The following is a 13,698-nucleotide window of genomic DNA, read 5'->3' as shown; positions in this document are numbered from 1 at the left end:
AAGACGTAAAACTTGTGTTTAATACCTCAGATTAGATAAATGGGCGGAGAGAAGGCGGTCGCGTATGGCTGTTCGAACGCATTCAACCACATGTGCGTTCCGCAGCTCCAAAGCGATCTGATCGAAAGTGGTTTCGACCACCTCTGGATGTGGTTGAAAGTGGTCGAAAGTGGACGAGCTCAAAACGTTTTGAACACCGTTTACACCTGGCATTAACGTCGTCCACTTGTGATCCGATCGACGAAAACACATGTTAATGCCAAGTGTAAACAGCCTCAAAGTGGTCTGTCTCAATGTCAAAATTAAACAAGAAAAGAAAAACATGTATGTATATTGATATTGTTTTTGCTCTGCATTAACAGGTATAGTTCTGTCATGCTTTGTCAGATTCCAACAATTGGTCCAATTGTTTTGAAGTGTTTTAATAGAGAATGTTAAAATATAAATGACACATTTTTGAAAATTTGCTCATCCCAACTCAATTTGCCAGCACAGGTCACAAATGATGCAGCAGCAAACAGAAATGGAGAAAGAACAAGGTCTTCTAATAGTCTGGTAGGAAGGGGGGGTTCACCTGCACCCGAAAGGTATATTTTTTTAACCTAGTTTTTTGTAATCCTTAAGGTGTCTAGTAAAGGAATTTTGATGTTCCCCATGCAAATTATTGTCCCATATGTGATTTTTTGTACCATCTTTTGTGACCGTGCTTGATATTCGGCTGTGAAAAATGTAAATTTTAAATCTACATAGAATCTGAACAATACATCCTACAGACACAATCCACCCCATTTTCTCCTAATCTTTGCATAAGGAATTGATAGATATGAGGATTGTCATGATTAGATGATGTATGGTGCATCAAAACTTAAATAAACACAAATAATTAAAAAAAATCTGTGACCTTGGATCAGTGGAACTTCTCCCCTATGGACCCTATTGATATATGTTTTCTAACTTTTGTATTTTTACAGTCTTTAGGATGTCTAAGAAGCAAATGTTGATGATCCCTACTTAAAATATTGTCACATGTTGGTCCAACTGAACATCTTCCATAATAAGGAGTTACTATTCAAACCGTTATTATGGTATTATATTTATAGAAACAAAAGAGAAAACCACTCATATAGTCAAATATGTGTATATATAGGGTATAACAAATCCCCCTTAGAATAAACTGAAATAGAAAAAAGTGATTCTAATCAAAGGTCAAGGGCAATGAAGTCTATTCATCATACAGCAGGGCTGTTTCTCAATATGCGATCTTCAGCGATCTTGCGTTCTCGTGTCCTCGCTCTACGTCATCATTAACAGTCGAAGTTCATTCCAATTCTCAAGAACGCAAGTACAGAGGACGCATGAAAATACCCGGATGTGTTCATGATATCGAGGATGCATCGAGTGCAGACTTGCGCGCTGAAATCGCTTTACGCCCCAGAAGTCATTGAGGCAAAACAATGGCGGAGGTCAGGTGACCAACAGGAAGATCGCACACATCTCAATTCTCATAAGTGCATTCTGTGTTCTAGCGACCTTCTGAGTTCGTTCTTCCGAGGTCGCCTGGCAAGTTCAATCTCCACAAGGACGCAAGTCCGTTCTTTGCGTTCTTGGCATTGAGAAACAGCCCAGGTCTTCATAATCGATCTCTTGCTCCTCGTCGTCTTCACCATCTCCATCCATCTCCTCGACTGTTTCCTCCAGCAAGCCAGTGAGTGAAGTGGGGAGGATAGGTCCACAAGACCACACTGGTTCCAGTGTACCCCCTTCAGTCTTTTCCCAGCCTTGGCCAGGATCATGGGCTTGGGACACCAGAATATCGGTGTGGCTGCTCTCTTGCAGATAGCCAGACGGTGGTTGACACAGTTGATGTGTGGGACCAGGTTGTCTCTGCAGGGCGGGAGCCCGGACAGATCCACCTTGGTTTGCCAAGCTGAAAGTTGGTTAGGAGAACTGTGTGAAGAGTTTTGCAAAAGTGACCTATGTATTGAGAAATGTGTCCTAGCATCTGTAAAAAACTGTAATTGCCATTACATGCTACAGAATATCTGCCTTGAAAAAACTCACTTGAAGGCTGCATGGTACTTGGATTACTCTGCAGCTTTTTCAGAGACCCAACCTTCCCTTTGCCTCTAAAGGTACTTGTAAAGCTTTCTCTGTGAAGATGTAGAGGCCGAGTATTGTGCAGTAGTCTGCCCACTTACATTCTGCCAGCTCGCTGACATTTAGGATCTGCCTGTGCTTTCCGATCCCAATGTCGATGTAGATGGTCAGCGGGACGGATTGGGCGTGGTGTAGGAGGATGAAGAAAATGTCTGTGTCTGCAGTCCTCACCACAGCCACCTTGTGTCCCAGTTGAGCGGCATACAGCAAGTACAGAACAACCCGGTTGTCAGTCTCTTCCTGGGTTGAATCCAACTGAGGTATCTCACATAGTCCTTCTCACATGGCCATCAGTGTGGTCCTTCGGATGGGACTTTAAACCAAGGTCCTGACTCTCTGTGGTTGTTAAAAATCCCAGGATGTCTTTTGAAGAAGAGTAGGGGTGTGCCCCGGCATCCTGGCCAAACTTGCCCCTTGGCCTACTAATCATCCCCCCATACTAATTGGCTATCACACTCTGTCTCCTCTCCAATAATAAGCTGGTGTGTGATGGGTGTTCTGGCGCAATATGGCTGCCATCGCATCATCCAGGTGGATGCTGCACATTGGTGGTGGTTGAGGAGAATCCCCCTTTCATATGTAAATCGCTTTGAGTGCTGCCAGAAAGCGCTAAATAAATGTAACAAATTATTATTATTATGATGATTTGACACCATCATCTCTCTTGGATTTCTTTGTAGCAGGATTAAACTCTTCAAACTCACTATCATTTTCTTCCTTGTGTTTCTTTGACTTGGGCATGATTAGCAATGATCACCAACTAGCCAATTAGCTATTATAGTATAACAGTGTTGACTTTATTTTTCCTTAATGTCTTCAAGGCAGCTTCAAACTTGGAAGAGGAGTATATTTTTCAGACTCTCCATCAAATATCACTCTTCTCTTTTTTGAGGATGATTAGCATGCATCAATTGCAAAAAAAGAGAAGCTGGGAAGATGGGCCGGCACTGATACAGTGTGGCACTGGATTACTCCAAACAGCTTTTTTTGTATTTTGGGCTTGCTAAGTCTGGACTTTCCGAAGGCCTTCAGAGTTATTAGCTTTCGACCACACTTATTGCTCTAAGTTTCAAATTGATTCCAATCTTAATAAAAAACTTGGCACAATATTTTAATGTGGAATATGTTTATCAGACACCTGAAGCATTACAAATATATACCAGTTTGAAAAAGACGTTATGTAAATGTTCTTTTTTGCTTTTTTTTGGAAATCCAGGGAGGCAACCAATATAGCCAGAAAAGACATACACGTGACAATATGTCAGGTGTGGATCATCAACGTTTGTTTATTAGACATCTTACAGACTGTCAAAATACAAAAGTTAGAAGACATATATCAATAGGGTCCATAGGGGAGGAGTTCCAGTGATCCAATGTCACAATTTTATTTAAATTTTTTTGTGTTTATTTGAGTTTTTATGCATTATACATCATCTAATCATGACAATCCTCATATCTATCAATTCCTCATGCAAAGACGAAGAGGAAGTGGGGTGGATTGTGTCTGTGGAATGTGTTGTGCAGATTCTATGTTGATTTGGGGTTTTCCTTTTTCACGGCCGAAGGTCGAGCACGGACACAAAAGATGATACAAAAAATCACACATGGGACAATAATTTGCATGGGGAACATCAAAATTCCTTTTCTAGACACCTTAAGGATTACAAAAAACTAGGTTAAAAAAATATACCTTTCGGGTGCAGGTGAACCCCACCTTCCTACCCTACTATAAAGGCAAAAACATTTATAAAACTATGGCTGATGGTTCTGTTGAAAATGTAAACAGGCTGTTGTAGACATACATTTGCATATAGCATATATATTATCCAAATCCATGCTGATTAGAGCATTAAAATCCTAAAAAGTGTTACATTTAGGTAAATTTAGAACAGATCAAAATGTGCGATTAATTTGCGATTAATCGCGAGTTAACTCATGAAATCATGCGATTAACTGCGATTAAATATTTTAATCTATTGACAGCCCTAATTGTAACCAATGCTTGAATGCCATGCTAGTTACCTGTCGTGAGACATGTAATATTGTAATAGTGAGAAATCACATTTGTTCATTTGACTTCATATGCACTGTACATTTTGTCTGTAATGCATTAGCTAACATGAACTTGCAATGAGCAATACGTCTACAGCATTTATGAATCTTACTTCATGTTAATAATTTTAGCCTTTACTAATACATTTATAAAATCAGAAGTTGTAATTGTTAAAGAGCACCTATTTTATTCCTAAAAACATTATTTTGTGTATTTGCTATAATACAATGTGTTCCTGAAACACACAGATTTTGTACAAAACTTATCGATTTGAACAGCGCTGTGTCCCTGATTGGCCAACTAATCTGTACGTTGTAATTGACCTGAATACCTCTGATGTCAGCCGGAAATGTGACGCTCCTTACCATGTTTGAAAGATTCGCTCACAATGCAATGCTAACAGGGGTTAAAGGAAAACACCACCGTTGTTCAATATTTTACTATGTTCTTACCTCAACTTAGATGAATTAATACATCCCTATCTTTGTTCAATGCGTGCACTTTTAATCTTTGTACAGTGCTTTGTGAATGTGTTAACATTTAGCCTAGCCCCATTCATTCCTATGGCTCCAAACAGGGATGAATTTAGAAGCCACCAAACACTTCCATGTTTTCCTTATTTAGACTGTTACACGAGTAGTTACACGAGTAAGTATGGTGGCACAAAATAAAACTTTTGTTTGGAGCCATAGGAATGAATGGGGCTAGGCTAAAAGCTAACACATTCAAGAAACGCTGTACAAAGATTAAAAGTGCACACATTGAAAAAAGAGAGGTATGTATTATTCATCTAAGTTGAGGTAAAAACATAGTAAAATATTGAACGTACAGGCAGTGAGTCCAAAGCGTGCATAATGTCGGTCTTGTCTACATCACCAATCCCAGGAAGTAAACTGTTGCCTACAATCTGTGTGTTTGTTGTAGTCCAAGAAAAAAGATTTATGTTGGAGACGATAACTCGCATCATCGTTTACCTTTTGCATATCGTTAACATGTACTAAAACACACTTACACACCAAAGGACATGTAAAATCATGAATCGGACCATAGGTGCCCTTTAATGCATAAAGAATATTGGCATTAACTAAAATTAACATTAATAAATGCTAATTAGCTACATTATTCATTGCTAGTTTATGTTAGCGAATACATCTTCTAATGCAACTTCATCGTAAAGTGTTACCATTTTGTCTATGTATGATTTCTCAGACGGCGGACGATTCAGGGCCGGTTCCGCACCTGATGGAGCTACTTCGGCGCAGATCCGGCCCAGAGTCGTCTGCTGTCTGGGTTGGTACTAAGGGCTTTTAAAAGTGGTTTGTGCTCTTAACAGGAGTTGTCCATTAAGTACTAATCTGGTTCCAACGTCAAAACACATCCCGATCTGATAAACAAGATCCTAAATGTAAATGTAGCAGCGTAGGGGTTTGAGAAAGTAAACAACCTGTTCAGTCTAGGAAAAAAACATGGAAAATATATGCAAAATATATGATGTCGATTAACATTTATCAGCATGCCATTTGGAGGCGGAGTGCACAATGTTTGAAAAACGCTTTGGAAAAGGAGACGGGCCGACTACCAAAACACACTTGTAGCCAATCAGCAGTAAGGAGCGTGTCTACTAACCGACATCCTTGCCGGGTTGCGTATGTGTGGGGCCGGTCTTTTAAAAGAAGGTCCGGATTCTGTTGGGGTGGGGGCGTGTTTGTTTGGGTGGTTTCAGGTGTCAACATTGGCTTTCAGACATTGTGCACTCCGCCTTTAAAGCCAGATACACAACTACAGGTTAATCCTTAATAAAATGAAGGAAATAAGATAGTCCGAAGGTCTAACTGGACTTGCTTGTAAATGAAACGGGGCCAGTTTTACTACTACAGTAAGTTGGCACTGAGCAAATGCCATCTGTCCCAGGTTCTGTTGCATTTACATGTTTACTCACACTATATACTCCTGTTTGTTCATGTATCAGGGTTAACAGAAGCAAAAAGTTGACTAAATATAAATATTGTATAAACGTGTATGTATATGATGTGAATATAAAACAGCACTAGTACACAACCTCCCACAACACACAAACATACACTAAAGCCGAGGATTTGCCGGTGTTTTAGTGTTTAAGGCTTTTCTACGCAGACAGCAGATGACTCCGGGCCAGATCTGCCGACTTCAACGTGGATCCGGCACAAAGTCGTCTGCGGTCTGCGTATGCATCTGAAGTAACGAAGTGGCCAACATCTTATATTTTCAATGAGGTGACATCAGAGAAGTGATTGATCTCATGTTCAATTTAATATGCGGGCACAAACGCACTTCTCAGTTCTAAAATGTTTTCTTCCTTTCATGTCCTAAACATTCACCAGCTTTGTTCCAAAAAATTGCAGTGGCGGCTACTGACTGCTCATCTGCGGGGTGCTAATTCAAAATAAGTGTTCGGAGTGTCATCTGTGTTGCTTGCGTTTTCAAAATATGTGTTTGTTGGGTCATGCTGCACACGCGTCAAAACCTGTTTATGATAAAAGAGACGCCCACGTTCACAAAATATACGCAAGACACTCCCTTAAACGTGCAATGTGTAAATTTTTGCGGCAACTAGTGGTCATTTTGCGCATTGCAACCAATGGCTCAGTCCTCTGCTCACCCCTCGCTTTTAAAACACAGAGAAGCTACGGTAGCTGTCACCGGACAAACATGTCACGTGCGAGACAACTTAGTAAAAAAGTTTGGGCTTCTGTAGAAACATGGCGGCACAAAATGGCGACTTCCATGTAAGGGGACTCTCGTGTATGTAGATAAAAACGTCTCATTCTAAAGTAATAAACACATAAAGGGTGATTTATAGTCGTGCGTAAGTGGCTATCCGTAGCCTGTGCGTAGCTCTGCGTAGCCTGACGTGCACCTCGCAAAAATTTTAACAGCGCGTCAATTCTACGCGGACCACAAGTGCTATGATTGGTCCACCAGAACCCCTCCCGTCAGGTAAAAAAACTGCGTCATATGTATTTCCGTTTGCGATGGTGAAAACAAAGATGAACCAAGTTGAGGAGTGATTTAACTCAAACTGCAACGAAAGTCGCTGTTTATTTATTTCCATCATTGCTGGTCTTCTCAAATCATACACAACAAGTTGTTGTTTCTTCTTTGTTTGTGAGTTAACTTGCTAAGCTTCTTCTTCTCTGAGGGTTGCGCTGCTACTGTGGTTGCACGCGTGGATAGCGGTTTGCGCGTGTGTTTGCACGTCGACGCAAAAGTATAAATGAAAACCGACGCGGAACCTACGCCGTAGGACCTACGCACGACTATAACGAGCCCTTAACGGTTCATTATGAAAATCTTTATACACCCCTGATAATATAGTTTTGTATATTATTTTGCATTTCTGTCAAAAGATCTTTCTAAAAACTACACACTGCACCTTTAACAGTAGACTCTGATTATGTGTGACATTATGCGAGTATCTGGCAAACGTGAGCGTCTCTTTTATCATAAACCCTTTAGATGCATCTGCAGCAGGCACTTATTTTGACAAGATATGTGATGCACAAAGGATCACTTGACGCGCAGAACACATATTTTAAAAAAGGAACCACACACATGACGGGCTACATACATGTTGTGACGAACTTCGCATCGAGCGCCCTCGAAAAAAAGAAGTCACTGGCCGCCACTGAAAAATAGTAAGCTACCTCAGTATGCAGCATTGTAAGAAAAATGCCTACGATATATAGACGGTGCATGAACTGATAACAATGGTATTTGATAACTAATATGCTTATAAGGCTCCATTACAGGTAGTGTGGTGCCTACGTAAGAAACAGACAGCCTGAGGTAGCTAACTATGTTTTTGGAAAACAGCTGCTTTCTCTTTTAAATCTAATTCTGCTTTTCTAGAGCTTACGGCTCACATTTCGCTCTCAATTGTTCATCAAACATATACAAAGGTGTACACAGGCCCTCTAGGAGCAGTTGCAGAAACAGTTGATTCACTGTTTATAATGGGAGGTGTCTAGTTACTGTGCAATTCTTACTGGAAGTGTAGACGATGTGTTGGGGTGCCGTCTTTGTTGGTTCTTCCTTTACTTTATCAACTCCGTCTCTGCCAGGACGCCAGGAGGTGCAAGTCATAGCCGTCAGTGATATCTAAGTTAATATGGGTCTCCTGAGGATGCAGACAGAAAGAGAGAGAGAGAGAAAATAATCTGGTATACTGTATGATGATGAAGAACTCTGGGTGGAGGAAGCAGAAAGCAGAAATCTGTCAAACTCTCCTCTAATCTTGATGTTCCCAGACTCTTGCTCAATTTTAAAATTCTGCCGCACACTTACTCCTCAGGTCTGGCTGCACTTTGGGGAGACATTGAATTATTCAGAGAAATCAGATTAACACGGTGAAAGAGAGCCACGCATGCAACAGAATGCGCATGAAAGAGTTTCAAGAGATTTAAAGCCGGAAACCCTTTTTGATTGAAGTGCACCTGTTTGGGAAAACCACAAATGTATGAAGATTTACAGAAGACTAGTCGACTGTTAAAATGGTTGTGTGTTTGGATTTAACCGTTTAGACTATAGTGAAAATTCTGCTATTTACTTATACTCATGTCGTTCCAAACATGTACCGGTACTTTCTCTTGGAAACCCGGATCCTGAGTGAATGCAACTTGGAGTCGTCTGGGAAGTCTCATCTCAAATATTTTCTTATGATGCATCAAAACCAGTGACATACTTAATTTTTCTGTTTTTTGGAGAAAGAAAGTAATGTGGATTTGCGACGACACAAGAGTAAATGGTGACAGAATTGTCATTTTTTTAGGTAAACCATTTCTTTCGAAACTTGCTTAAAGGCGGGGTGCATGATTTCTGAAAGCCAATGTTGACATTTGAAATCACCTAAAACGGGCACGCCCCTGCCCCAATAGACTCTGGACCTTCTTTTGATAGACAAGCCCCAAACATGCGCAACCCAGGTAACGATGTCCGACTCCCTTTTTCAAAGTTTTGCAAGAATCATGCACCCCACCTTTAAATCTTTCAAATCTATGGTAAAAGCCACAAACTGATTTAAAGAAAACATTTTCTAATTGTGAGATAGAGTCCTATAAAGTTTTGTTTATGTGTAGGTTGGCATGAAAGCAATCCTGAGTAAATAGCAAGTAATATAGTACAAACTTTAGAAGCAATGTTGTTACTTAACAAATGGTACAGTGAATTTTGATGTTAGGGATGACAATATGACAGTGATGCTGATAACACAACAGCAAAGAAAATGTCAATCATTTCTACAGTAGCACACTAATCGCAGTTTATGTACGTTAACATATATACATGGTCAAAAGGATTCGATGTCTTTTTAGCATCTCTTTCTAACAGAAACATTGTTAAGTGTTCTTTGTACAAACTTGTTTAAAAAAATAAAGACCAGACTGAAACTTCTCTGAACTGATTCTGATTATTAACACTGAGAAAAAAACATAAATGTATCCTGTCTGTGAAATCCAGATTGAAGTCTCAAAATCTAATGGTGAGATTAAGAGCATCAAATAATGATTTCACTTCATTTTAATCTTTTAAATGACTTTATTCAGTCAGTATTAAGGTTATATATCACAGAATGATCTTTACATTATGTAGGAAGATTTTATTTAACAGTAAATCATAAAAAACTACTTTAGTTGGACTTTCACAGACTGGGTCACATATTATTGAGTCTGATATCTGTTCATTACAAACATTCGTCTTATTCACAGAGCTTAATAGAGACCCAGTCAGCAGATGACTCTGAACCGGATCTGCGCCAAAGTCAGCGGATCCGGCCCGGAGTAGTCTGCTATTTGGGGAGTGTATAGTAAACTGTTTATACAGGCTTCACACGTAACTTCCGTCTAGTCTATTTTGCATTTTTTTGATTAACTAACATTTTTTTTAAGTGCTAAGAGTAGGAGTCACCTTGTTAAAGGCACACTCCACTTTTTTGAAAATAAACTTATTTTCCAGCTTCCATAGAGTTAAACATTTGATTTTTACCGTTTTGGAATCTATTCAGCTGATCTCCTTGGGACTCATTTATAAAATGCTGCGTAAAAACCATCCTACATTTGATCTTAAGATCATTTAACAAAAATGCGTACGTGTGATTTATAAACCGAACGTACTCACAGAAAAACGCGCGTACCACTTTCAAATCTATAAATTGCAAATAAACTTGAACTTGTGCGCGCAGTCGAGCAGTTTCAGATCTTTTCGATGCGTAATTAATCTCAGACATATAAAAGAGCACTTGTCAATGTTTAAACCCAATTTCAAACAGCAAGAATGGCTTATATTCCAAAAACAGCGATCGGACAAGCAAATGTGCGTACGTCTGCTCAGACCCTGACGTGGTGCTAAGCACTTTTCCACGTCAAAGACAGTTTTTATAAATATGGACTTTACCGTGGATTTTTGCTTACGCAAACTTTACGATCAAATCTGTGCGTATGCACGCTTTATAAATGAGGCCCCTGGTCTGGCGCTACCACTTTTAGCATAGCTTAGCATAATCCATTGAATCTGATTAGACCATTAGCATCGTGCAAAAAAATAACCAAAGAGTTTTGATATTTTTCCTATTTAAAATTTGACTTCTGTAGTGTACTAAGACAGACGGAAAATTAAAAGTTGCGATTTGGCTAGGAACTATACTCTCATTCTGGTGTAATAATCAAGGACTTTGTTGCTGTAACATGGCTGCAGCAGGCGCAATGATATTACGTAGCGTTCCTAGCCATATCGACCTAGAAAATCTAAATTTTAATCTTAGTACACGATGTAACTACACAAGAGACAAGTTTTAAATCGGAAAAGTATCGAAACTCTTTGGTAATTTTTTTTGGCGCGATGCTAATGGTCTATTCAGATTCAATGAATTATGCTAAGCCATGCTAATAGTGGTACCACCAGACCCGGAGATCAGCTGAATGGATACCAAAATGGTAAAAATCAAATGTTTAACTCCAAGGGAGCTGGAAAATAAGCATTTTTTTAAATGGAGTGTCCCTTTCACTAACATTTGTCTGCACCTTAGATACTGAGTAAAGCCAGGTGATAGAAACAACCTTTTGTTATTTACGTGATGCAATGCACAGTGATAAGATGGTCAGGTCGATCTGAATGTTTAGTAGCTTGTGAAATTAACTCTTTGAAAAGACGAAACTCCAACATCGTCTATCAGCAGTATGTAAATGGAAACACAGAAAAAGGAACAAATAGAAAAAGGAACAAAAGGTTCCCTCATTTCTAGGCTACTTGTTTCATAAATATTAATGTGATTGGACATTCTAGGAAGGTTACCTGACAATGTCAACTTGCCCCCATTAATATTCATGAGCTATGCAATTACCGTATGACGTCACAGGACCCTACAACACACAGAGAAAAAAATCTTGAGTATGGTAATGTTTTAGATGGCTGAAGTATAACCTCACTGAAACATATTCCCTACAATTATATCTTGGCCAAATCGAACGGATCAATGGCGCTCAGCGTTTTCAGATTTGTCAATGCTAAAGGTTAACGGCACCAGTGGGACCCCATTACACATGTGCAGACATGAGGAATCACTAGGATCAGCAGTCTGAATGATTTAACCAATCGTTAATGAATTTACACTGCCATCAGCACATTAGGACATCAAACCTCTGTGTAATCTAACCAGAGTCTCTACTCACTGAGTTCTACCTGCAAATCCCAAAGGACTTTTAGTGCCGTCTGGTTGATGTTGTGTTGCTTCCAAACATTCGTCTCTTCGTTTCTCCACCTGCATGCAAGTTCAGAGTAAACGTAATACTTGCATAAATACAACACAAGCAAAACAAAAGCATTAGAAGTAATTTGTAAGAGAGAAAACATGGATCATTTACACATTTATTAGCACACATACATAGTAAATAAGACTCATTGTTACTAAGCATGTGTACGCACAAATTTGTTTGTGAAATGTGCGTTTGGACGTTTAAACTAACAAATAACAAATCAACAAAACACTAACAAAAATTTTTTTACAATTTTTTCTAAATGTTTCAAAAAATGCAAGAACAACTCAGACCACACACACACAACAATCATGAACAAGGAAAAGAACACTGAAACAAATTATTCATTCAATTTACTCAATATTTTTAAGGTAAGTGGTTGCAATTAATTTATTTACGCTATATTTAAACAAAATTTTTTTATTTTATTTAACTATTTTTTTGTTCAAATGTAGCTTAAATAAATTGATTGCAACCACTATGTGTTATATATTTTATATATTTTTTTCTTGTTCATGATTATTGCGTACGTGTGGTCGAAGTTGTTTTTACGTTTTGTAAAATACATTTTAGTATGAACATTTTTGTTGAATCATGATTTGTTAGTTAAAATGTCCAAACGCACATTTCATTAACAAATTTGTGCGTATATGTGAATGAGACCCATTGACTTTTATACATCCCACTACACAGTACATTCACTCCCATATGGTAGAAATGTATTTTCAAATTTAATTTTAAATATATTTCAAAATATACAAAAATGGCCGAAACATATGTTCTGAAATATATTTTAAAATATGTTTACAATAATGTATTTTCACCAATATTTGGCCATTTTTTAAATATATTTTAAAGCATTTATATTGCATTGGAAGAAAAACTTTGTATGTTTCACACCCGTAAACATGACAGGTTTAAAAAGATTAAAATTAAATGCATTTTCAACTGCTAAAATATACTTATAATTGCATATTTTATACAAACTTTTATATTTTGGCCAGAATTTATTTTCATATGGGCTGTAAAATTAGAAATTTACTTTTTGCTCCTGAAATACATTTAAAAAAGATATGTTAATACAGTTTAAAACTAAATTTATTTCTAAATTCAAAAATATATTGAATTAAGCTTTATTTTCTAGAAAATGTATTTAAAACATATTTTTGGCAAAAAAAATATTTTTTGCCGTATAGACTGGCCCTGCTCCAAAATCTACAAATGCAACAACACTACAGGCAGAATTTAATTCATCCTCAATTGTGGGCTCCTGATGTGAAGGCTGTTACAAAAGCTAAGCTGCCTCCCAATATTGCAAAATCGTATTTCGTTAAACAAAAGAATTAACAAAAATTATCTGTCTCTAATTGATGATAAGAAACATGTACTGATAATGAGGAAAAGAATGACCCCTCAGGTTCTTCCATCAATTAAATTTTGACCCGCTCAGCTAAATCATTTTATTGCTTTGAATGAATTTCACATGATGTTCTCCCATCAATAGAGAAATACAATTGTGCACAAGCCTGTCTACGTGCACACACAGTTAATGAATTCATTCGGCGGTTAAGAGAGGGGCTGTCTGGGAAACGGGTTTGGGTCAGCAGTCCATTACAGCTGATAGATTTCTGCATCTTTGCAAATTGATTAAAGGACGTGATGAATGGACAACAAAACATTCAGCCAAGAAGAGGAAACACATGG

At 38.3% G+C, this 13,698-nt stretch overlaps 1 long non-coding RNA gene across 1 annotated transcript; it reads left to right on the top strand.

Moving 5' to 3' along the window:
- The first annotated feature begins 4,990 nt into the window (after nucleotides 1-4,990).
- On the top strand, nucleotides 4,991-9,637 carry LOC141351112 (uncharacterized). The gene is made up of 2 exons (XR_012359309.1): nucleotides 4,991-7,007; nucleotides 7,085-9,637. It is a non-coding gene; the product is annotated as an uncharacterized lncRNA (long non-coding RNA).
- The last annotated feature ends 4,061 nt before the right edge of the window (nucleotides 9,638-13,698 follow it).

This window comes from Misgurnus anguillicaudatus, chromosome 19, assembly GCF_027580225.2.
Source record: "Misgurnus anguillicaudatus chromosome 19, ASM2758022v2, whole genome shotgun sequence".
Taxonomy (NCBI): domain Eukaryota; kingdom Metazoa; phylum Chordata; class Actinopteri; order Cypriniformes; family Cobitidae; genus Misgurnus; species Misgurnus anguillicaudatus.
Note: the sequence above shows the minus strand (reverse complement) of the source record. Positions and strands in the feature narration are given on the sequence as shown.